The 27,060-nt window shown below is 41.2% G+C and overlaps 2 long non-coding RNA genes across 3 annotated transcripts; both read right to left on the reverse strand.

The window, feature by feature from the left end:
• Positions 1 to 1,364: 1,364 nt before the first annotated feature.
• Positions 1,365 to 25,782, reverse strand: LOC126381221 (uncharacterized). Of its 2 annotated transcripts, XR_007568730.1 has the most exons (4): positions 25,645 to 25,782; positions 16,392 to 16,570; positions 6,586 to 6,698; positions 1,365 to 1,774 (listed from the first exon to the last, which is right to left on the reverse strand). It is a non-coding gene; the product is annotated as an uncharacterized LOC126381221 (long non-coding RNA). The 2 variants fall into 2 exon arrangements; XR_007568729.1 differs by lacking the exon at positions 1,365 to 1,774 and having other exon boundaries at positions 6,169 to 6,698.
• LOC126381216 (uncharacterized) lies at positions 12,387 to 13,074 on the reverse strand. The gene is made up of 2 exons (XR_007568723.1): positions 13,003 to 13,074; positions 12,387 to 12,867 (listed from the first exon to the last, which is right to left on the reverse strand). It is a non-coding gene; the product is annotated as an uncharacterized LOC126381216 (long non-coding RNA).
• Positions 25,783 to 27,060: the final 1,278 nt, after the last annotated feature.

Below are 27,060 nucleotides of genomic sequence, written 5' to 3' on the forward strand. Positions count from 1 at the left end.
GGTAAAAAATGGCGGGAAAACAAGACACGCGAGCAGCTTGCTGCGAGCGAACCACGCGACATCTAGTTATACTATATATAGCTGCAAACCCACTGACTGACTGACTGACTGACTCACTCACTCACTCACTGACATAATTGTTCTCCCAGAAGGAGCGTCGGGGGGTCAAAATGATGTATGGGGGGTGTGATCGGGACCTCCCGGTGAGTATGGGAAAACTTCCAGATCTTGGAAAACTGCTCCGCATCAGGGAGACACCCTACAGCCTGGCGCAAATATTATACCTGGATAAGATTTTTTTTCGTAAAACCTATTTAATTCCTGGTCAAATTCAATCGCCGGTGAAAAAAAAAACAAAATGGCGGAAAAACAAGATGGCCGCCATACAAAAATTTGTTTTCCCAGAAAATGTCTCGGAGGTAAAAATGATGTATGGGAGGTGTGATCGAAACGTATTGTTGAGTATGGTAATACTTCTTGATCTTGAAAACCTGCTCCGCATCAGGGAGACACCCTACGGCCCGGTGAAACTATCGCACGTGGAACTTTTTAGTTTTCACGATACCGATTTAAATCATGGTCAAATTTAATTGCCGGTGAAAAAAAATCAAAATGGCGGAAAATCAAGATGGCCGCCATACAAATTTTTCGTTTTTCCTCAAAATGCCTCAGGGGTAAAAATAATGTATAGGGTTGTAATCGGAACGTCTTGTAGAGTATGGAAATATTTCTCGATCTTCAAAAACTGCTCCGCATCAGGGAGACACCCTACAGTCTGGCGCAACTATTATACCTGGATCGAATTTTTTTTCGCAAAACCTATTTAAATCTTGGTCAAATTCTATTGTCGGTGAAAAAAAAACAAAATGGCGGAAAAACAAGATGGCCGCCATACAAAATTTCGTTTTTCCAGAAAATGTCTCGGGGTAAAAATTGTGTATGGGAGTGTAATCGGAGTGTCATGTTGAGTATGGAGACACTTCTCTTTCTTCAAATCTGCTCCGCATCAGGGAGACACCCTACGGCCTGGCAAAACTATCGCACCTGGAACGATTATTTTTTCAAAGAACCTATTTAAATCTTGGTTAAATTCTATCGTGAGTGAAAAAAAATCAAAATGGCGGAAAAACAAGATGGCTGCCATACAAATTTTTCGTTTTTCCTGAAAATGCCTCTGGGATAAAAATTATGTATGAGGGTTTTGATCGAAACATATTGAAGAGTATGGAAATACTTCTCGATCTTTGAAAACTGCTCCGCATCAGGCCGGCACCCTACGGCCTGGCGAAACTATCGCATCTGGACCGTTTTTGTTTTCACGAAACCTATTTAATTCTTGGTCAAACTTTAACCCTGTGAAAAAAAAAACAAAATGGCGGAAAAACAAGATGGCCGCCATTCAAAATTTTGTTTTTCTAGAAAATTCCTCAAGGTCAAAAAATATGTATAGGGGTGTGATCGGAACGTCATCTTGGAAAACTGCTCCGCATCAGGGGTCACCCTACGGCCTGGCAAAACTATAGCACCTAGAACTTTTTTGATTTCACGAGACCTATTCAAGTCTTGGTCAAATTCTATCGCGGTAAAAAATGGCGGGAAAACAAGACACGCGAGCAGCTTGCTGCGAGCGAACCACGCGACATCTAGTTATATTATATATAGCTACAAACCCATGTACTGACTGACTGACTGACTCACTGACTCACTGACAGGGTTGTTCTCCCAGAAGGAGCGTCGGGGGGTAAAAATGATGTATGGGGGGTGTGATCGGGACCTCCCGGTGAGTATGGGAAAATTTCCAGATCTTGGAAAACTGCTCCGCATCAGGGAGACACCCTACAGTCTGGCGAAACTATCGCACCTGGAACGATTCTTTTTTCACAAAACCTATTTAAATCTTGGTCAAATCCAATTTCTGGTGGAAAAAAATCAAAATGGCGGAAAAACAAGATGGCCGCCATACAAAATTTCGTTTTTCCAGAAAATGTCTCGGAGGTAAAAATTATGTATAGAGGTGTGATTTGGACCTCCCGGAGAGTATGAGAAAACCTCCAGATTTTGGAAAACTGCTCCGCATCAGGGAGACACCCTACGGCCTGGCCAAACTATCGCACCTAGAACATTATTTTTTCCACCAAGCCTATTAAAATCTTGGTCGAATTCAATCGCAGGCAGAAAAAAAACAAAATGGCGGAAAAACAAGATGGCCGCCATACAAATTTTTAGTTTTTCCTGAAAATGCCTCTAGGATAAAAATTATGTATGAGGGTTTTGATCGAAACGTCTTGTAGAGTATGGAAATACTTCTCGATCTTTGAAAGCTCCTCCGCATCAGGGCGGCACCCTACGGCCTGGCGAAACTATCGCATCTGGACCTTTTTTGTTTTCACAAAACCTATTTAAATCTTGGTCAAATTTTATAGCCTGTGAAAAAAAAAACAAAATGGCGGAGAAACAAGATGGCCGCCATACAAAATTTTGTTTTTCTAGAAAATTCCTCAAGGTCCAAAAATATGTATAGGGGTGTGATCGGAACGTCATCTTGGAAAACTGCTCCGCATTAGGGAGACACCTTACGGCCTGGCAAAATTATAGCACCTAGAACTTTTTTGATTTCACGAGACCTATTTAAACAAGATGGCCGCCATACAAAGCTGCGAACTAATACAGGACACGCGAGCAGCTTGCTGCGAGCGAACCACGCGACATCTAGTTATTATATTATATAAAGCTACAAACCCACTGACTGACTGACTGACTGACTGACTGACTGACTCACTGACTCACTGACAGGGTTGTTCTCCCAGAAGGAGCGCCGGGGGGTAAAAATGATGTATGGGAGATGTGATCACGATCTTCCGATGAGTAGGGGAAAACTTCCAGATCTTGGAAAACTGCTCCGCATCAGGGAGACACCCTACAATCTGGCGCAACTATTATATCTGTATCAATTTTTTTTTCGCAAAACCTATTTAAATCTTGGTCAAATTTTATTGCCGGTGAAAAAAAATCAAAATGGCGGAAAAACAAGATGGCCGCCATACAAAATTTTGTTTTTCTAGCAAATGTCTCGGGGGTAAAAACTGTGTATGGGGATGTAATCGGAGTGTCTTGTCAAGAACGGAAAATGTTCTCAATCTTCAAAAACTACTCCGCATCAGGGAGACACCCCACGGCCTGGCAAAACTGTCGCACCTGGAACGATTCTTTTTTCACAAAACCTATTTATTTCTTGGTCAAATTCTATCGTAGTTGAAAAAATATCAAAATGGCGGAAAAACAAGATGGCCGCCATACAAAATATTCGTTTTTCTCGAAAATGCCTCGGGGGTGAATATGATGTAAGAGGGATGTGATCAAAATGTCATGTTGAGTATGGAAATACTTCCCGACCTTCAAAAACTGCTCCGCATCAGGAAGACACCCTACGGCCTGGCAAAACTATCGCACCTGGAACTTTTTTGTTTTTACGAAGCCTATTAAAGTCTTGATCAAATTTTATCGCCAGTGAAAAAAAAACAAAATGGCCGAAAAACAAGATGGCCGCCATATACATTTTTGATTTTCCAGAAAATGTCTCGGGTGTAAAAATGATGTATAGAGGTGTGATCGAAACGTCATCTTGGAAAACTGCTCCGCATCAGGGAGACACCCCACGGCCTCGCAAAACTATAGCACCTAGAACTTTTTTGATTTCACGAGACCTATTCAAGTCTTGGTCAAATTCTATCGCGGTAAAAAAATGGCGGGAAAACAAGACACGCGAGCAGCTTGCTGCGAGCGAACCACGCGACATCTAGTTATATTATATATAGCTACAAACCCATGTACTGACTGACTGACTGACTGACTCACTGACAGGGTTGTTCTCCCAGAAGGAGCGTCGGGGGGTAAAAATGATGTATGGGGGGTGTGATCAAGATCTTCCGGTGAGTATGGGAAAACTTCCAGATCTTGGAAAACTGCTCCGCATCAGGCAGACACCCTACGGCCTGGTGCAACTATCGCACCTGGAATGATTCTTTTTTCAAAAAACCTATTTAATTCTTGGTCAAATTCTATTGTGGGTGAAAAAAAATAAAAATGGCTGAAAAACAAGATGGCCGCCATACAAAATTTTATTTTTTCCGAAAATGTCTCGGGGGTAAAAAATATGTATGGGAATGTAATCGGAGTGTCTTGTCGAGTATGGAAATACTTCTTGATCTTCAGAAACTGCTCCGCATCAGGCAGACACCCTACGGCCTGGCGCAACTATCGCACCTGGAATGATTCTTTTTTCACAAAACCTACTTAAATCTTGGTCAAATTTTATCACGGGTAAAAAAAATACAAAATGGCGGAAAAACAAGATGGCCGCCATACAAAATTTTCGTTTTTCCTGAAAATGCCTCGAGGGTAAAAATGATGTACAGGGATGTGATCGAATCGTCATGTTGAGTATTTCAATACTGCTCGATCTTGAAAAACTGCTCCGCATCAGGGAGACACCCTACGGCCTGGCAAAACTATAAAACCTAGAGCAATATTTTTTTCACGAAACCTATTTAAATTTTCGTCAAATTCAATCCCCGGTGAAAAAAAACCAAAATGGCGGAAAAACAAGATGGCCGCCATACGAAATTTTCGTTTTTCCTGAAAATGCCTCGGGGGTAAAAATGATGTATAGGAATGTGATCGGAACGTCATGTCAAGTATGAAAATACATCTGGGTTTTCGATAGCTGTTCCGCATCAGGGAGACACCCTACGGCCTGGCAAAACTATCGCACCTGGAACTTTTTTGTTTTCACGAAACCTATTTAAATCTTGGTCAAATTTTATCGCCGGTGAAAAAAAAAAAACAAAATGGCCGCCATACAAATTTTTGTTTTTCCAGAAAATGTCTCAGAGCTAAAATTGATGTATAGGGGTGTGATCGGAACGTCATCTTGGAAATCTGCTCCGCATCAGGGAGACACCCTACGGCCTGGCAAAACTATAGCACCTAGAACTTTTTTGATTTCACGAGAGCTATTTTAGTCTTGGTCAAATTCTATTGCGGTAAAAAAATGGCGGAAAAACAAGATGGCCGCCATACAAAGCTTCGAACTAATACAGGACACGCGAGCAGCTTGCTGCGAGCGAACCACGCGATATCTAGTTATTATATTATATATAGCTACAAACCCATGTATTGACTGACTGACTCACTCACTGACAGAGTTGTTCTCCCAGAAGGAGTGTCGGGGGGTAAAAATGGTGTATGGGGGGTGTGATCAAGATCTTCCGATGAGTATGGGAAAACTTCCAGATCTTGGAAAACTGCTCCGCATCAGGGAGACACCCTACGGCCTGGCAAAACTATCGCACCTGGATCGATTCTTTTTTCACAAAACCTATTTAATTCTTAGTCAAATCCTATGGCCGGTGAAAAAAAATCAAAATGGCGAAAAAACAAGATGGCCGCCATACAAAATTTTGTTTTTTCAGAAAATGCATCGGGAGTAAAAACTGTGTATGGAGATGTAATCGGAACGTCTTGTGGAGTATGAAAACACTTCTCTATCTTCAAAATCTGCTCCGCATCAGGGAGACACCCTACGGCCTGGCAAAACTATAAAACCTGGAGCAATTTTTTTTTCGCGAAACATATTTAAATCTTGGTCAAATTTTATCGCCGGTGAAAAAAAAACAAAATGGCGGAAAAACAAGATGGCCGCCATACATATTTTTCGTTTTTCCTGAAAATGCCTCGGGGGTAAAAACTGTGTATGGGGATATCATCGGAACGTCGACTTCAATATAGAATAACTTCTAGATCTTTGAAATCTGCTCCGCATCAGAGAGACACCCTACGGCCTAGCGAAACTATCGCACCTAGGACTTTTTTGTTTTCACGATACCTATTTAAATCCTGGTCAAATTTTGTCGCCGGTGAAAAAAAAACAAAATGGCGGAAAAACAAGATGGCCGCCATACAAAATTTTCGTTTTTCTCGAAAATGCCTCGGGGTGAATATGATGTAAGAGGGATGAGATCAAAATGTCATATTGAGTATGGAAATACTTCCCGACCTTCAAAAACTGCTCCGCATCAGGGCGGCACCCTACGGCCTGGGAAAACTATCGCTCCTGGAACGATTCTTTTTTCACCAAACCTAATAAAATCTTCGTCAAATTTTATCGCCGGTGAAAAAAAAACAAAATGGCGGAAAAACAAAATGGCCGCCATACAAAATTTTGTTTTTCCAGAAAATGTCTCGGAGGTAAAATTTATGTATAGGGGTGTGATCGGAACGTCATCTTGGATAACAGCTCCGCATCAGGGAGACACCCTACGGCCTGGCAAAACTATAGCACCTAGAACTTTTTTGATTTCACGAGACCTATTCAAGTCTTGGTCAAATTCTATCGCGGTAAAAAAATGGCGGGAAAACAAGACACGCGAGCAGCTTGCTGCGAGCGAACCACGCGACATCTAGTTATATTATATATAGCTGCAAACCCACTGACTGACTGACTGACTCACTGACTCACTGACAGGGTTGTTCTCCCAGAAGGAGCGTCGGGGGGTCAAAATGATGTATGGGGGGTGTGATCGGGACCTCCCGGTGAGTATGGGAAAACTTCCAGATCTTGGAAAACTGCTCCGCATCAGGGAGACACCCTACAGTCTGGCGAAACTATCGCACCTGGAACGATTCTTTTTTCACAAAACCTATTTAATTCTTGGTCAAATCCTATGGCCGGTGAAAAAAAATCAAAATGGCGGAAAAACAAGATGGCCGCCATACAAAATTTTGTTTTTTCAGAAAATGCATCGGGAGTAAAAACTGTGTATGGGGGTGTAATTGAAATGTCTTGCTGAGTGTGGAGATACTTCTCTTTCTTCAAATCTGCTCCGCATCAGGGAGACAACCTACGGCCTTGCAAAACTATAGCACCTAGAACTTTTTGGTTTTCACGAGACATATTTAAACCTTGGTCAAATTCAATCGCCGGTGAAAAAAAATCAAAATGGCGGAAAAAAAAGATGGCTGCCATACAAATTTTTCGTTTTTCATTAAAATGCCTCGGGGGTGAAAATGATGTATAGGAATGTGATCGGAACGTCATGTCGAGTATGAAAATATGTCTGCGTTTTCGATAGCTGCTCCGCATCAGGGAAACACTCTACGGCCAGGCAAAACTATCGCACCTGGAACTTTTTTGTTTTCACGAAACCTATTTAAATCTTGGTCAAATTTTATCACCGGTGAAAAAAAAAACAAAATGGCGGAAAAACAAGATGGCCGCCATACAAAATTTTCGTTTTTCTCGAAAATGCCTCGGGGTGAATATGATGTAAGAGGGATGAGATCAAAATGTCATATTGAGTATGGAAATACTTCCCGACCTTCAAAAACTGCTCCGCATCAGGGCGGCACCCTACGGCCTGGGAAAACTATCGCACCTAGAACATTTTTGTTTTCACGATACCTATTTAAATCTTTGTCAAATTTTATCGCTGGTCAAAAAAAAACAAAATGGCCGAAAATCAAGATGGCCGCCATACAAATTTTTCGTTTTTCCTGAAAATGCCTCAGGTATAAAAATTATGTATAAAGGTTTTGATCGGAACGTCATGTAGAGTACGAGTATACTTCAAGGTTTTCGAAAACTGCTCCGCATCAGGCAGACACCCTACGGCCTGGCGAAATTAGTATATTATATTTCGATTCCAGTATTTCATTATTAATCACTATATTAACAAAACACCTTCGAAAATGTATACGTTATATCATGAGTACATTTTCATTCTTAGGTAATATATTATTACACAAACACCAACATGCACACATACCTAAACATTACTTTACAACGCTATTAAAACAATATAATTTGATTGGCACAAATTACTATGTCGTGGGAAAATCTTGCAATTCTTACTTTTTAATTTTTAATTCAATACTAATACAATACTTTAAGATAACATATCTATACTTATAATAAATCTGTAGAGAGGTCAATTCTGTACATTAAATATTTTTTCAAAATAACTATCAGGGGGTGATAAGTGATCGATACTGATGCCAAAAATGCAATCAGTAAAGTTTTTGTCTGTCTGTCTGTCTGTCTGTCTGTCTGTATGTTCCTTATAGAAACAAAAACTACTGGACGGATTTTAATGAAACTTGGTACAATTATTCTTCACACTCCTGGACAGGTCATAGTATACTTTTCATCACGCTACAATCAATAGGAGCAGAGTAGTGAAGGGAAATCCTTTTGTATGAAAAATCTAAACCACTCAAGTTAGACGTTTGAAATTTGGCATGCAGGTACCTTAGATACCGTAGAGGTGCACTAAGAAAGGAATTCCCGAAATTCCTACGGGAATGGGAATTAGCGGGAAAATCCTTTTGTATGAAAAATCTAAACCACTCAAGTAAGACTTTTGAAATTTGGCATGCAGGTACCTTAGATAACGTAGAGGTGCACTAAGAAAGGAATTCCCGAAATTCCCACGGGAACGGGAATTAGCGGAAAAATATTTTTGTATGAAAAATCTAAACCATTCAAGTTAGATGTTTGAAATTTGTCATGCAGGTACCTTAGATACCGTAGAGGTGTACTAAGAAAGGAATTCCCGAAATTCCCACGGGAACGGGAATTAGCGGGAAAATCCTTTTGTATGAAAAATCTAAACCACTCAAGTTAGACGTTTGAAATTTGGCATGCAGGTACCATAGGTACCGTAGAGGTGCACTAAGAAAGGAATTCCCAAAATTCTCACGGGAACGGGAATTAGCGGGAAATACCTTTTGTATGAAAAATCTAAACCACTCAAGTTAGACATTTGAAATTTAGCATGCAGATACCTTAGGTACCGTGGAGGTGCACTAAGAAAGGAATTCCCGAAATTCTCACGAGAACGGGAATTAGCGGGAAAATCCTTTTGTATGAAAAATCTAAACCATTCAAGTTAGACGTTTGAAATTTGTCATGCAGGTACCTTAGGTACCGTGGAGGTGCACTAAGAAAGGAATTCCCGAAATTCCCACGGGAACGGGAATTAACGGGAAAATCCTTTTGTATGAAAAATCTAAACCATTCAAGTAAGATGTTTAAAATTTGGCACGCAGGTACCTTAGACACCGTAGAGGTGTACTAAGAAAGGAATTCCCGAAATTCCCACGGGAACGGGAATTAGCGGGAAAATCCTTTTGTATGAAAAATCTAAACCACTCAAGTTAGACGTTTGAAATTTGGCATGCAGGTACTTTAGTAAACTTAAAGATTAGTTGCAACAGGATATTACAAAATTCCCACGGGAACGGTAGTTAACGGGAAAAAACATTTGTATGAAAAAATCAAATCTAAATAAAAGGAGAAACTGACTGACTCAGTGACTGACATATCAACGCATAGCCTGAACGGCTAAATGTAGGCATTTGAAATTTGGAAGGGACATAGCTTAGGTACCGTAGAGGTGCACTAAGAAAGGAATTCCCGGAATTCCCACGGGAACGGAAATTAGCGGGAAAATCCTTTTGTATGAAAAATCTAAACCGCTTAAGTTAGACGCTTGAAATTTGGCATGCAGGTACTTTAGTTAACTTAAACCTTAGTTGCAACAGGATATTGCAAAATTCCCACGGAAACGGGAGTTAGCGGGAAAAAAACATTTGTATGAAAAAATCGAAACCGCGTAAGATAGATGTTTTCAATTCAATTCAATTAAATTATTTATTGCATTCCATGTAGTACAATGGGGTGTTACATAGGCATAGGAACTAAAACATGGACCCTGTAGGGCACAGCAACGTTGAAGGGAAGAGAGGAAGTGTGTATTAAAATTAAAACTCAATGAACAATCAATTAAAAAAAAATCAATTCAATCAATTGATTCAATCTAGCATGCATGCATACCTTAGTAAATATAAAGTTTATTTTTGGCTGTATTTTGAAAAATGGGAGTTATTGGGAAAAAAAAATGTATGAAAAAATCTAAACTGCATAAGTTAGATGCTTGAAATTTGATATGCACTCCCACACACACGAAGATCTCTCTCTTATATAACACGCCACGCGGACGAAGTCGCGGGCAAAAGCTAGTATGATAATAATAATATTCAATAATAAACGAAAGTTAAAAGTTGGACTATTTAATGCTGGATCACTGGGAACTGGGCATGACGAGTTTCTCGTGGCGATGGACCGTCATAACGTAGATGTAATGGCCATCAATGAGACCTGGATACGGGAGGGACAGGAGGGCCGCGCGCCTGCCGTGCCGGGATACCGGCTGCGGAACACACCACGCCCGCCTGGGCGCCGGAAGCGGGGGGGCGGAGTCGGATTTTATATCCGACGTGGTGTCACCGCGCGAGTGCTGGCCCATCCACAAACACCACCGGTGGAACAGATGTGGCTAGGGGTCACAGTTGGTAGTTGTAAGCTAGTGATAGGTACTGCGTACAGGCCAGACTGGGTGACTGAGGGTCTACTTATAGATGCTCTTTCTTCGTCCCTGGAAACGTTCACCTGGTGTAGTAACGTCGTACTACTGGGCGACTTTAATATTGACGTCGCCGTGCCGTCATTGGCTAGTGTCAGAAAACTTAACCAATTCTTAGCTGCTTTTAAACTCTCGCAACTGGTCACCGACTACACGCATTTCACTTCTCACAGCCAAAAGACTATCGATCTAGTATGCACCGATATAAAGGGGTGTACAGTAACAGTGGACTACATTCCGGATCTTGGTAGACATGCCTTTATCGCATGCCTACTCAATATACCAAAATTTAAACCCTCTCCTGTTAAAGTCACGCGACGGGCACTTAAAGACATACATGTCGACACATTTAGAGATCATCTTGCCTCAATAGATTGGGGCAATGTCGAAGCAGTCACCGACGTAAATATTATGGTATCAATGTTTAATTCAGCTATTGTTGCACTATTCGATTTGCACGCCCCATCCAAAACTTTCAGCATGCGTCATCACCAGTACCCTTGGATTACGTACAATGTAAAAATGATGATGAAAAGACGAGATGAAGCATATGCTAGGGCACGTATAAGTGGCTGTGGCTCCCATAAGGCGTACTATAAGGATCTCAAGTATACTGTGGAGAAGGCATTAGCGAGCGAAAAGCAAGCGTATTATGATCATTACGTTAATACCAACTATAACGACCCTCGTACACTCTGGACACATATAAAAAAAAACGTTAGGATTAAATGCAAACCTGATTTTCCTACATGTATTTTTAAGGATCCTGAAGCAATAAATAATCACTTTCTAGACGTACCTAATGGGGGATCGGTGCCGGTTTCAAATCTTATTTTTTTTTAAGGAACAACGCAAGATCTCTTCCACATTTATACTGAGAAAGGTCTCTGAGGGGGACGTACTGAGGGAGTTACAGTCGCTTCGTTCAAGCGCCGTTGGCGTCGACGGTATTTCCTTAGACATGATAATAATGTCACTACCCGAAATCTCGTCAGTGCTAACATCTATTGTGAATAGATCGATCGAAACCTGCACGTTTCCTAAACTGTGGCAGAGTGCAATCGTCAAACCACTGCCAAAGAACTCCAGTCCCTCCTCCCTAAAAGATTTGCGCCCTATTAGCATATTGCCTTGCATTTCAAAGATCTTAGAGAAGATCGTGGCGAAGCAGATGAGACTGTTTTTAGAAGCAAATGCTTTGCTTCCAGAGCTACAGTCGGGTTTCAGGAAATCTTATAGTACAACCACTGCTTTGCTGAATGTGGTGGACGACATTCTAGCCGCACAAGATGACGGGCAGGGTACAGTATTGGCGCTGCTGGACTTTTCTAGGGCGTTTGACTGCATAGATGTTTCTCTATTACTGGCAAAGCTACATTATTATGGTTTTGGTGCTTCTGCCATTCAATGGTTCGACAGTTACTTTAAATATCGTAATCAATACGTCCAAATACAGAATGATCATGGCGAACCGATGGTGTCCCTTCCCAGGCCTGTCACTCGTGGTGTTCCGCAGGGCTCCATCTTGGGCCCACTGTTATTTATCATCTATAGTGCCGATGTCGTAACTCATATTGAGCATTGCAAATATCATATATATGCTGACGATATACAACTGTATATATCATGTAAACCCGGCGATACACATTCCGCTATAGACAAATTAAACGATGACCTAGAAAGGATCACTTTGTGGTCAGAGTCTAATTCATTGGTTTTGAATGGAAGCAAAACCAAATACATGATATTGGGCTCTAAACAACAGGTAAGTAAAATATCTAATGAAGGTGCTAATGTGGTCATTAGAGGGGAAGCCGTGGAGCGTGTCACGGAAGCTAGGAATTTGGGACTTCTCATGGACGAAGAACTGAGGTTCGACAAATATATAGTTAACACTGCAGCAAATTGTTTTTATCGTCTCAAGACATTATACCAAATCAGGAACTATATTAATACTGAGACCCGCATCAAACTTTGCGACACTCTCGTTATGTCGAAATTTAACTATATGGATGTAGTATATGGTCCGCGACTCCTTACCCGGTCACAAAAACTCATACAAAGAGTTCAAAATGCCTGCGCACGATTTTGCTTCAATATACCACCACGCACACACGTCACGCCATTTATAAACAATGCCAATATTATGAAGATGAATGCACGGAGACAACTACATCTTGCAACGCTCTTGTTTGGTGTAGTGAAACATCATACGCCGCCGTATCTCGCTGAGAAATTGGTGTGGTCACGTGACGTGAAGTCGTACAAAACTCGCTCGACGTATTACTCACTGGCAATACCGCGTCACCGTACTACTGCCTTCCGCGGGAGTTTCAGGTTCGCCGCGTCCAAGTGCTGGAACGATCTGCCGCCTCCATTACGTAGTCTGAAAACGATACACAATTTTAAATCTCATTTTAAAAAACATCTTTTGAATTTACAAAAAAGTGTCATTTAAGCAATATAAATTTCTTGCATATTTAAATTATTTCACATTAAATTACACTAATGTCTTACTTACCTCAGTGGATCAGACACGAAGGTTTTGCGGAGTCGTACTAGCGGCGTGGATGCGACGATACCACGCGGTCTTAGTTTTTCACTGTTTTCATGACACTGCATCCATTGACCACAATGTACCTATGTATTATTGCTGAGCTCAATTCGTTTATCTATCGATTTTTATTACTTTTTCAATTATGAACAAATTGTGAAGTAAACAAATAAATGATAATCACTGTCTTATTGACGTTGATAGTATTGGATTGCATCGAATGCGCAATTGGTGTAGTGCCTGCTCGGCGACGCGGACGGCGGGCGACTGAATCTTATCTATGCAACCATTTGCAGCCATAAAAAATGATGCTTTGTCCCTGTCGATCTGCGGCCGACCGGTGCGGGACCATTGCCTAACACACACACACACGTACACACTCCTACATCTTATTCGTTCAAATATTTATTTTATTAACCTGCTCACGATTGTCTTTACTTGTTTTTCTTTATGAGTTTGCACAATATATAATTAATATATATTATACTTATTTACATCTATATTTTATTTTATTTGTAATTGTATTATGTAGTAATTATATTATGATAATATCTAAGTAACCTATAATAGTAAGTAAGTATATGTACATATAGTGGCGCGATGTCCGTACTTCACTCATTACTCAGGTCTCACAGAATACCAGCGTCGCGGCTCACGCCGCGGCATAAGCTGAGTGAGGACCTTTTATACGGGACACCATCCACTACACATGGGTAAGCCGACATGACGTCACATTTAATTTAGGTATAAGTTTCTGTGTTCGTTTTCCATGTTTCTGTATAGAAAAAAAAAAAAAAAAAAAAAAAAAAAAAAAAAAAAAAAAAAAAAAAAAAAAAAAAAACTATAGCACCTAGAACTTTTTTGATTTCACGAGACCTATTCAAGTCTTGGTCAAATTTTATCGCGGTAAAAAAATGGCGGGAAAACAAGACACGCGAGCAGCTTGCTGCGAGCGAACCACGCGACATCTAGTTATACTATATATAGCTGCAAACCCACTGACTGACTGACTCACTGACTGACTGACTCACTGACAGGGTTGTTCTCCCAGAAGGAGCGTCGGGGGGTAAAAATAATGTATGAGAAAAGTGATTAGGACCTCCCGGTGAGTATGGGAAAACTTCCAGATCTTGGAAAACTGCTCCGCATCAGGGAGACACCCTACGGCCTGGCAAAACTATCTTACCTGGATCAATTTTTTTTTCGCAAAACCTATTCAAATCTTGGTCAAATTCTATTGTCGGTGAAAAAAAAAACAAAATGGCGGAAAAACAAGATGGCCGCCATACAAAATTTCGTTTTTCCAGAAAATGCCTCGGGGGTACAAATGATGTATGGGAATGTAATCGGAGTGTCTTGTCGAGTATGAAAATACTTCTCGATCTTGAAAACCTGCTCCGCATCAGGGAGACACCCTACGGCCTGGCCAAACTATCACATCTGCATAATTTTTTTTTCGCACAATGTATTTAAATCTTGGTCAAATTTTATTGCCGTTGAAAAAAAATCAAAATGGCGGAAAAACAAGATGGCCGCCATACAAAATTTTCGTTTTTCCAGAAAATGCCTCGGGGGTAAAAATGATGTATAGCACGTGTGATCGGAACGTCATGTCGAGTATAAAAATACTGCTCGATTGTCGAAAACTGCTCTGCATCAGGGAGACACCCTACAGTCTGACAAAACTATCGCACCTGGAACGATTGTTTTTTCACAAAACCTATTTAAATCTTGGTCAAATCTATTCTCTGGTGGTAAAAAATCAAAATGGCGGAAAAACAAGATGGCCGCCATACAAAATTTTGTTTTTCCAGAAAATGTCTCAGAGGTAAAATTGATGTATAGGGGTGTGATCGGAACGTCATCTTGAAAAACTGCTCCGCATCAGGGAGACACCCTACGGCCTGGCAAAACTATAGCACCTAGAACTTTTTTGATTTCACGAGACCTATTCAAGTCTTGGTCAAATTCTATCGCGGTAAAAAAATGGCGGGAAAACAAGACACGCGAGCAGCTTGCTGCGAGCGAACCACGCGACATCTAGTTATTATTATATTATATATAGCTACAAACCCATGTACCTATTGACTGACTGACTGACTGACATAGTTGTTCTCCCAGAAGGAGTGTCGGGGGGTGAAAATGATGTATGGGGGGTGTGATCGGGACCTCCCAGTGAGTATGGGAAAACTTCCAGATCTTGGAAAACTGCTCCGCATCAGGGAGACACTCTACCGTCTGGCAAAACTATCGCACCTGGATCAATTTTTTTTTCGCAAAACCTATTTAAATCTTGGTCAAATTCTATTGTGGGTGAAAAAAAATCAAAATGGCGGAAAAACAAGATGGCCGCCATACAAAATTTTGTTTTTCCAGAAAATGTCTCGGGGGTAAAAACTGTGTATGGGGTTGTAATCGGAACGTCTTGTTGAGTATAAAAATACTTCTCAATCTTGAAAAACTGCTCCGCATCAGGAAGACACCCTATGGCCTGGCTAACCTATCGCACCTGGAGCAATTTTTCTTTCGCGAAACATATTTAAATCTTGGTCAAATTTTATCGCCGGTCAAAAAAAAATCAAAATAGCGGAAAAACAAGATGGCCGCCATACAAAAATTTGTTTTTCCAGAAAAAAGCCTCAGGGGTAAAAATTATGTATGAGGGATTTGATCCGATCGTCATGTTGAGTATTTAAATACTGCTCGATCTTCGAAAACTGCTCCGCATCAGGGAGACACTATACGGCCTGGCGAAACTATCGCACATGGAACTTTTTTGTTTTCACGAAACCTATTTAAATCTTGGTCAAATTTTATCGCCGGTGAAAAAAAAAAAACAAAATGGCCGAAAAACAAGATGGCCGCCATACAAATTTTTGTTTTTCCAGAAAATGTCTCAGAGGTAAAAATGATGTATTGGGGTGTGATCGGAACGTCATCTTGGAAAACTGCTCCGCATCAGGGAGACACCCTACGGCCTGGCAAAACTATAGCACCTAGAACTTTTTTGATTTCACGAGACCTATTTTAGTCTTGGTCGAATTCTATCGCGGTAAAAAAATGGCGGGAAAACAAGACACGCGAGCAGCTTGCTGCGAGCGAACCACGCGATATCTAGTTATTATTATATTATATATAGCTACAAACCCACTGACTGACTGACTGACTCACTCACTGACATAATTGTTCTCCCAGAAGGAGCGTCAGGGGGTAAAAATGATGTATGGGGGGCGTGATCGGGACCTCCTGGTGAGTATGGGAAACATCCCAGATCTTGGAAAACTGCTCCGCATCAGGGAGACACCCAACGGCCTGGCGCAACTATCGCACCTGGAACGATTCTTTTTTCACGAAACCTATTTAAATCTTGGTCAAATTCTATTGTGGGTGAAAAAAAATCAAAATGGCGGAAAAACAAGATGGCCGCCATACAAAATTTAATTTTTCCAGAAAATGTCTCGGGGGTAAAAACTGTGAATGGGGGTGTAATCGGAACGTATTGTTGAGTATGGAAATACTTCTCGATCTTGAAAACCTGCTCCGCATCAGGGAGACACCCTACGGCCTGGAAAAACTATCGCACGTGGTACTTTTTAGTTTTCACGACACCTATTTAAATCTTGGTCAAATTTAGTTGCCGGTGAAAAAAATTCAAAATGGCGGAAAATCAAGATGGCCGCCATACAAAATTTTCGTTTTTCCTGAAAATGCCTCGGGGGTAAAAATTGTGTATGGGGTTGTAATCGAAATGTCATGTTGAGTATGGAAGTACTTCTCGATCTTTGAAATCTGCTCCGCATCAGGGAGACACCCTACGGTCTGGCGAAACTATCGCACCTGGAACGATTCTTTTTTCACAAGGCCTTTTTAAATCTTGGTCAAATTTTATCGCCGGTGAAAAAAAATCAAAATGGCGGAAAAACAAGATGGCCACCATACAAAATTTTGTTTTTCCAGATAAAAGCTTCAGAGGTAAAATTTATGTATAGGAATGTGATCGGAACGTCATGTCGAGTATGAAAATACGTCTGGGTTTTCGATAGCTGCTCCGCATCAGGGAGACACCCTACGGCCTGGCAAAACTATGGCACCTAGAATTTTTTGTTTTCACGAGACCTATTTAAGTCTCGGTCAAATTCTATAGCCGATGAAAAAAATGGCGGAAAAACAAGATGGCCGCCATACAAATTTTTCGTTTTTCCTGAAAATGTCTCAGAGGTAAAATTGATGATCGGAACGTCATCTTGGAAAACTGCTCCGCATCAGGGAGACACCCTACGGCCTGGCAAAACTATAGCACCTAGAACTTTTTTGATTTCACGAGACCTATTTAAGTCTTGGTCAAATTCTATCGCGGTAAAAAAATGGCGGGAAAACAAGACACGCGAGCAGCTTGCTGCGAGCGAACCACGCGACATCTAGTTATTATATTATATATAGCTACAAACCCACTGACTGACTGACTCACTCACTGACATAATTGTTCTCCCAGAAGGAGCGTCGGGGGGTCAAAATGATGTATGGGGGGTGTGATCGGGACCTCCCGGTGAGTATGGGAAAAATCCTAAATCTTGGAAAACTGCTCCGCATCAGGGAGACACCCTACAGTCTGGCGCAACTATTATACCTGGATCAATTTTTTTTTCGCAAAATCTATTTAAATCTTGGTCAAATTCTATTGTGGGTGAAAAAAAATCAAAATGGCGGAAAAACAAGATGGCCGCCATACAAAATTTTGTTTTTCCAGAAAATGTCTCGGAGGTAAAAACTGTGTATGGGGTTGTAATCGGAACGTCTTGTTGAGTATAAAAATACTTCATAATCTTGAAAAACTGCTCCGCATCAGGGAGACACCCTACGGCCTGGCAAAACTATCGCACCTGGAACTTTTCTGTTTTCACGAAACCTATTTAATTCTTGGTCACATTCTATCGTAGTTGAAAAAAAATCAAAATGGCGGAAAAACAAGATGGCCGCCATAAAAAATTTTCGTTTTTCTCGAAAATGCCTCGGGGTGAATGTGATGTAAGAGGGATGAGATCAAAATGTCATATTGAGTATGAAAATACTTCCCGACCTTCAAAAACTGCTCCGCATCAGGGCGGCACCCTACGGCCTGGGAAAACTATCGCACCTGGAACGATTCTTTTTTCACCAAACCTAATAAAATCTTGGTCAAATTTTTATAGCCTGTGAAAAAAAAACAAAATGGCGGAGAAACAAGATGGCCGCCATACAAAATTTTGTTTTTCTAGAAAATTCCTCAAGGTCCAAAAATATGTAGAGGGGTGTGATCGGAACGTCATCTTGGAAAACTGCTCCGCATCAGGGAGACACCCTACGGCCTGGCAAAACTATAGCACCTAGAACTTTTTTGATTTCACGAGACCTATTTTAGTCTTGGTCGAATTCTATCGCGGTAAAAAAATGGCGGGAAAACAAGACACGCGAGCAGCTTGCTGCGAGCGAACCACGCGATATCTAGTTATTATTATATTATATATAGCTGCAAACCCACTGACTCACTCACTCACTGACATAATTGTTCTCCCAGAAGGAGCGTCGGGGGGTAAAAATAATGTATGAGAAAAGTGATTAGGACCTCCCGGTGAGTATGGGAAAACTTCCAGATCTTGGAAAACTGCTCCGCATCAGGGAGAGACCCTACGGCCTGGCAAAACTATCGCACCTAGAAAGATTATTTTTTCACAAAACCTTCTTAAATCTTGGTCAAATCCAATCGCCGTTGAAAAAAAATCAAAATGGCGGAAAAACAAGATGGCCGCCATACAAAATTTTATTTTTCCAGAAAATGTCTCGGGGGTAAAAACTGTGAATGGGGGTGTAATCGGAACGTATTGTTGAGTATGGAAATACTTCTCGATCTTGAAAACCTGCTCCGCATCAGGGAGACACCCTACGGCCTGGAAAAACTATCGCACGTGGTACTTTTTAGTTTTCACGACACCTATTTAAATCTTGGTCAAATTTAGTTGCCGGTGAAAAAAATTCAAAATGGCGGAAAATCAAGATGGCCGCCATACAAAATTTTCGTTTTTCCTGAAAATGCCTCGGGGGTAAAAATTGTGTATGGGGTTGTAATCGAAATGTCATGTTGAGTATGGAAGTACTTCTCGATCTTTGAAATCTGCTCCGCATCAGGGAGACACCCTACGGTCTGGCGAAACTATCGCACCTGGAACGATTCTTTTTTCACAAGGCCTTTTTAAATCTTGGTCAAATTTTATCGCCGGTGAAAAAAAATCAAAATGGCGGAAAAACAAGATGGCCACCATACAAAATTTTGTTTTTCCAGATAAAAGCTTCAGAGGTAAAATTTATGTATAGGAATGTGATCGGAACGTCATGTCGAGTATGAAAATACGTCTGGGTTTTCGATAGCTGCTCCGCATCAGGGAGACACCCTACGGCCTGGCAAAACTATGGCACCTAGAATTTTTTGTTTTCACGAGACCTATTTAAGTCTCGGTCAAATTCTATAGCCGATGAAAAAAATGGCGGAAAAACAAGATGGCCGCCATACAAATTTTTCGTTTTTCCTGAAAATGTCTCAGAGGTAAAATTGATGATCGGAACGTCATCTTGGAAAACTGCTCCGCATCAGGGAGACACCCTACGGCCTGGCAAAACTATAGCACCTAGAACTTTTTTGATTTCACGAGACCTATTTAAGTCTTGGTCAAATTCTATCGCGGTAAAAAAATGGCGGGAAAACAAGACACGCGAGCAGCTTGCTGCGAGCGAACCACGCGACATCTAGTTATTATATTATATATAGCTGCAAACCCACTGACTGACTGACTGACTGACTGACATAGTTGTTCTCCCAGAAGGAGTGTCGGGGGGTGAAAATGATGTATGGGGGGTGTGATCGAGACCACCCGGTGAGTATGGGAAAACTTCCAGATCCTGGAAAACTGCTCCGCATCAGGGAGACAACCGACAGTCTGGCGCAACTATTATACCTGGATAAATTTTTTTTTCGCAAAACCTATTTAAATCTTAGTCAAATTCTATTGTGGGTGAAAAAAAAACAAAATGGCGGAAAAACAAGATGGCCGCCATACAAAATTTTATTTTTCCAGAAAATGTCTCGTGGGCAAAAACAATGTATGGGGGCGTAATTGGAAGGTCATGTTGAGTATGTAAATGCTTCTTGATCTTCAGAAGCTGCTCCGCATCAGGGAGACACCCTACGGCCTGACCAAACTATCGCACCTAGAACATTATTTTTTCCACCAAGCCTATTAAAATCTTGGTCAAATTTAATTGCCGTTGAAAAAAAAACAAAATGGCGGAAAAACAAGATGGCCGCCATACAAAATTTTCGTTTTTCCTGAAAATGCCTCGAGGGTAAAAATGATGTATAGGGTTGTGATCGGATCGTCATGTTGAGTATTTCAGTACTGCTCGATCTTGAAAATCTGCTCCGCATCAGGGAGACACCCTACGGCCTGGCAAAACTATAAAACCTAGAGCACAAATTTTATCGCCGGTGAAAAAAAAAAACAAAATGGCCGAAAAACACGATGGCCGCCATATAAATTTTTGTTTTTCCAGAAAATGTCTCGGGTGTAAAAATGATGTATAGGGGTGTGATCGGAACGTCATCTTGGAAAACTGCTCCGCATCAGGGAGACACCCTACGGCCTGGCAGAACTATAGCACCTAGAACTTTTTTGATTTCACGAGACCTATTTTTAGTCTTGGTCAAATTCTATCGCGGTAAAAAAATGGCGGGAAAACAAGACACGCGAGCAGCTTGCTGCGAGCGAACCACGCGACATCTAGTTATTATAATATATATAGCTACAAACCCATGTACTGACTGACTGACTGACTCACTGACAGGGTTGTTCTCCCAGAAGGAGCGTCGGGGGGTAAAAATGATGTATGGGGGGTGTGATCAAGATCTTCCGATGAGTATGGGAAAACTTCCAGATCTTGGAAAACTGCTCCGCATCAGGGAGACACCCTACGGTCTGGCGCAACTATCGCACCTGGAACGATTCTTTTTTCACAAAACCTTCTTAAATCTTGGTCAAATTCTATCGTGGATGAAAAAAAATCAAAATGGCGGAAAAACAAGATGGCCGCCATACAAAATTTTGTTTTTTCAAAAAATGTCTCGGGGGTAAAAACTGGGAATGGGGGTGTGATCTGGACCTCCCGGAGAGTATGGGAAAACTTCCAGATTTTGGAAAACTGCTCCGCATCAGGGAGACACCCTACGGCCTGGCAAAACTATTGCACTTGGAACGATTATTTTTTCACAGAACCTATTTAAATCTTGGTCAAATTCTATCGTGAGTGAAAAAAAATCAAAATGGCGGAAAAACAAGATGGCCGCCATACAAATTTTTCGTTTTTCCTGAAAATGCCTCTGGGATAAAAATTATGTATGAGGGTTTTGATCGAAACATATTGAAGAGTATGGAAATACTTCTCGATCTTTGAAAACTGCTCCGCATCAGGCCGGCACTCCACGGCCTGGCGAAACTATCGCATCTGGACCGTTTTTGTTTTCACGAAACCTATTTAATTCTTGGTCAAATTTTAACCCGGTGAAAAAAAAACAAAATGGCGGAAAAACAAGATGGCCGCCATACAAAATTTTCTTTTTCCAGAAAATGCCTCGGGTTAAATAACTGTGTATAGGGTTGTAATTGGAACGTCTTGTAGAGTATGGAAATACTTCTCGATCTTTGAAAGCTGCTCCGCATCAGGGCGGCACCCTACGGCCTGGCGAAACTATCGCATCTGGACCTTTTTTGTTTTCACAAAACCTATTTAAGTCTTGGTTAATATCTATACAAAGCTTCGAACTAATACAGGACACGCGAGCTCACTTGACTCACTGACTCACTGACATAATTGTTCTCCCAGAAGGAGCGTCGGGGGGTCAAAATGATGTATAGGGGGTGTGATCGGGACCTCCCGGTGAGTATGGGAAAACTTCCAGATCTTGGAAAACTGCTCCGCATCAGGGAGACACCCTACCGTCTGGCAAAACTATCGCACCTGGAACGATTCTGTTTTCACGAAACCTATTTAAATCTTGGTCAAACTCAATCACCGGTGAAAAAAAACCAAAATGGCGGAAAAACAAGATGGCCGCCATACAAAAATTTGTTTTTCCAGAAAATGTCTCGGGGGTAAAAACTGTGTATGGGGGTGTAATCGGAACGTATAGTTGAGTATGGAAATACTTCTTGATCTTCAGAAACTGCTCCGCATCAGGGAGACACCCTATGGCCTGGCTAAACTATCAAACATAGAAATTTTTTTTTCCACTAAACCTACTTAATTCTTGGTCAAATTCAATCGCTGGTGATAAAAAATCAAAATGGCGGAAAAACAAGATGGCCGCCATAAAAATTTTTCAATTTTCCTGAAAATGTCTCGGGGGTAAAAATGATGTTTAGGAATGTGATCGGAACGTCATGTTGAGTTTGAAAATACTTCTTGGTTTTCGATAACTGCTCCGCATCAGGGAGACACCCTACGGCCTGGCAAAACTATCGCACCTGGAACATTTTTAATTTCACGAAACCTATTTAAAACTTGGTCAAATCCAATCGCCGGTAAAAAAAAATCAAAATGGCGGAAAAACAAGATGGCCGCCATACAAAATTTTCGTTTTTCCCGAAAATGCCTCGGGGTAAAAATGATGTATGAGGAATGTGATCGAAACATCATGTTGAGTATGGAAATACTTTTCGATCTTCGAAAGCTGCTCCACATCAGGGATACACCCTACAGCCTGGTGAAACTATCGCACCTGGAACTTTTTTGTTTTCACGAAGCCTATTAAAATCTTGGTCAAATTTTATCGCCAGTGAAAAAAAAACAAAATGGCCGAAAAACAAGATGGCCGCCATACAAATTTTTGTTTTTCCAGAAAATGTCTCAGAGGTAAAAATGATGTATTGGGGTGTGATCGGAACGTCATCTTGGAAAACTGCTCCGCATCAGGGAGACACCCTACGGCCTGGCAAAACTATAGCACCTAGAACTTTTTTGATTTCACGAGACCTATTGAAGTCTTGGTCAAATTTTATCGCCAGTGAAAAAAAAACAAAATGGCCGAAAAACAAGATGGCCGCCATACAAATTTTTGTTTTTCCAGAAAATGTCTCAGAGGTAAAAATGATGTATTGGGGTGTGATCGGAACGTCATCTTGGAAAACTGCTCCGCATCAGGGAGACACCCTACGGCCTGGCAAAACTATAGCACCTAGAACTTTTTTGATTTCACGAGACCTATTTAAGTCTTGGTCAAATTCTATCGCGGTAAAAAAATGGCGGGAAAACAAGATGGCCGCCATACAAAGCTTCGAACTAATACAGTACACGCGAGCAGCTTGCTGCGAGCGAACCACGCGACATCTAGTTATATTATTATTATTATTATAATATATATAGCTACAAACCCACTGACTGACTGACTGACTCACTGACTGACTCACTGACAGGGTTGTTCTCCCAGAAGGAGCGTCGGGGGGTGAAAATGATGTATGGGGGGTGTGATCGGGACCTCCCGGTGAGTATGGGAAAAATCCCAGATCTTGGAAAACTGCTCCGCATCAGGGAGACACCCCACGGCCTGGCAAAACTATCGCACCTGGAACGATTCTGTTTTCACGAAACCTATTTAAATCTTGGTCAAATTCAATCACCGGTGAAAAAAAACCAAAATGGCGGAAAAACAAGATGGCCGCCATACAAAATTTTGTTTTTTTAAAAAATGCCTCGGGTGTAAAAATTATGTATGGGAGGTGTGATCGAAACGTCAAGTTGAGTATGGAAAAACTGCTCGATCTTGAAAAACTGCTCCGCATCAGGGAGACACCCTACGGCCTGGCGCAACTATAGCACCTGGAATGATTCTTTTTTCACAAAATCTATTTATTTCTTGGTCAAATCCAATCGCCGGTGAAAAATAACCAAAATGGCGGAAAAACAAGATGGCCGCCATACAAATTTTTCGTTTTTCCAGAAAATGTCTCGTGGGTAAAAACTGTGTATGGGGTTGTAATCGGAACGTCTTGTTGAGTATAAAAATACTTCTCAATCTTGAAAAACTGCTCAGCATCAGGGAGACACCCTACGGCCTGGCTAACCTATCGCACCTGGAACAATAATTTTTTCGCACAACGTATTTAAATCTTAGTCAAATCTAATCGCCGGTGAAAAAAAACCAAAATGGCGGAAAAACAAGATGGCCGCCATACAAAATTTTGTTTTTTCAGAAAAATGTCTTAGAGCTAAAAACAATGTATGGGGATGTAATCGGAATGTCATGTTGAGTATGGAAGTACTTCTCGATCTTTGAAATCTGCTCCGCATCAGGGAGACACCCCACGGCCTGGCAAAACTATGGCACCTGGAACATTTTTGATTTCACAAAACCTATTTAAATCTTGGTCTAATTTAATTGCAGTTGAAAAAAAAAACAAAATGGCGGAAATTCAAGATGGCCGCCATACAAATTTTTCGTTTTTCCTGAAAATGCCTCGGGGGTGAATATGATGTATGAGGGATGTGATCAAAATGTCATGTTGAGTATGGAAATACTTCCCGACCTTTAAAAACTGCTCCGCATCAGGGAGACACCCTACGGCCTGGCGCAACTATCGCACCTGGAACATTTTTGTTTTCACGAAACCTATTTAAATCTTGGTAAAATTTTATCGTGGGTGAAAAAAAAAACAAAATGGCCGAAAAACAAGATGGCCGACAAATAAATTTTTGTTTTTCCAGAAAATGTCTCGGGTGTCAAAATGATGTATTGGGGTGTGATCGGAACGTCATCTTGGAAAACTGCTCCGCATTAGGGGTCCGGCCTGGCAAAACCATAGCACCTAGAACTTTTTTGATTTCACGAGACCTATTCAAATCTTGGTCAAATTTTATCGCCGGTGAAAAAAAAACAAAATGGCGGAAAAACAAGATGGCCGCCATACAAAATTTTGTTTTTCTAGAAAATTCCTCAAGATCAAAAAATATGTATAGAGGTATGACCGGAATGTCAACTTTGAAAACTGCTCCGCATCAGGGGGCACCTGGAACGTTTTGGTTTTCATGAGACCGATTTAAACAAGATGGCCGCCATACAAAGCTTCGAACTAATACAGGACACGCGAGCAGCTTGCTGCGAGCGAACCACGCAACATCTAGTTATATTATATATAGCTGCAAACCCACTGACTCACTCACTGACTCACTGACAGGGTTGTTCTCCCAGAAGGAGTGTCGGGGGGTGAAAATGATGTATGGGGGGTGTGATCGGGACCTTCCGGTGAGTATGGGAAAACTTCCAGATCCTGGAAAACTGCTCCGCATCAGGGAGACACCCTACCGCCTGGCAAAACTATCTTACCTGGAACGATTATTTTTTTACAGAACCTATTTAAATCTTGGTCAAATTCTATCGTGAGTGAAAAAAAATCAAAATGGCGGAAAAGCAAGATGGCCGCCATACAAAATTTTGTTTTTCCGGAAAATGTCTCGGGGGTGAATATGATGTATGAGGGATGTGATCAAAATGTCATGTTGAGTATGGAAATACTTCTCGATCTTGAATACCTGCTCCGCATCAGGGAGACACCCTACGGCCTGGCAAAACTATCACATCTGGATCAATTTTTTTTTCGCACAATGTATTTAAATCTTGGTCAAATTTTATCGCCGTTGAAAAAAAATCAAAATGGCGGAAAAACAAGATGGCCGCCATACAAATTTTTCGTTTTTCCTGAAAATGCCTCGGGGGTAAAAATAATGTATAGGGATGTGATCGAAACGTCATGTCGAGTATGAAAATACGTTTGAGTTTCCGATGTCTGCTCCGCATCAGGAAAACACCCTACGGCCTGGCCAAACCATCGCACCTGGAGCTTTTTGGTTTTCACGAAACCTATTTAAATCTTGGTCGAATCCAATCGCCGTTGAAAAAATTTCAAAATGGCGGAAAAACAAGATGGCCGCCATACAAAATTTTCGTTTTTCTCGAAAATGCCTCGGGGGTGAATATGATGTAAGAGGGATGTGATCAAAATGTCATATTGAGTATGGAAATACTTCCCGACCTTCATAAACTGCTCCGCATCAGGCAGACACCCTACGGCCTGGCAAAACTATCGCACCTGGAACTTTTTTATTTTCACGAAACCTATTTAAATCTTGGTCAAATCCAATCGCCGGTGAAAAAAAAAAACAAAATGGCGGAAAAACAAGATGGCCGCCATACAAAATTTAGTTTTTCCAGAAAATGTCTCAGAGGTAAAATTGATGTATAAGGAATGTGATCGAAACATCATGTTGAGTATGGAAATACTTTTCGATCTTCGAAAGCTGCTCCGCATCAGGGAGACACCCTACAGCCTGGTGAAACTATCGCACGTGGAACTTTTTAGTTTTCACGATACCTATTTAAATCTTGGTCAAATTCAATCACCGGTGAAAAAAATCAAAGTGACGGAAAAACAAGATGGCCGCCATACAAAATTTTCGTTTTTCCAGAAAATGTCTCAGAGGTAAAAATGATGTATTGGGGTGTAATCGGAAAGTCATCTTGGAAAACTGCTCCGCATCAGGGGTCACCCTACGGCCTGGCAAAACTATCGCACCTGGAAGTTTTCTGTTTTCACGAAACCTATTTAAATCTTGGTCAAATGCAAACCCCGGTGAAAAAAAACAAAATGGCGGAAAAACAAGAAGGCCGCCATACAAAATTTTCGTTTTTCCAGAAAATGTCTCGGGGGTCAAAATTGTGTATGGGGTTGTAATCGGAACGTCTTGTTGAGTATGGAAATACTTCTTGATCTTCAGAAACTGCTCCGCATCAGGGAGACACCCTACGGCCTGGCAAAAGTATCACACCTGGAACGATTATTTTTCCACGAGACCTATTTAAATCTTGGTCGAATCCAATCGCTGGCGAAAAAAAATCAAAATGGCGGAAAAACAAGATGGCCGCCATACAAATTTTTGTTTTTCAAGAAA

This window comes from Pectinophora gossypiella, unplaced genomic scaffold, assembly GCF_024362695.1.
Source record: "Pectinophora gossypiella unplaced genomic scaffold, ilPecGoss1.1 Pgos_40, whole genome shotgun sequence".
Taxonomy (NCBI): domain Eukaryota; kingdom Metazoa; phylum Arthropoda; class Insecta; order Lepidoptera; family Gelechiidae; genus Pectinophora; species Pectinophora gossypiella.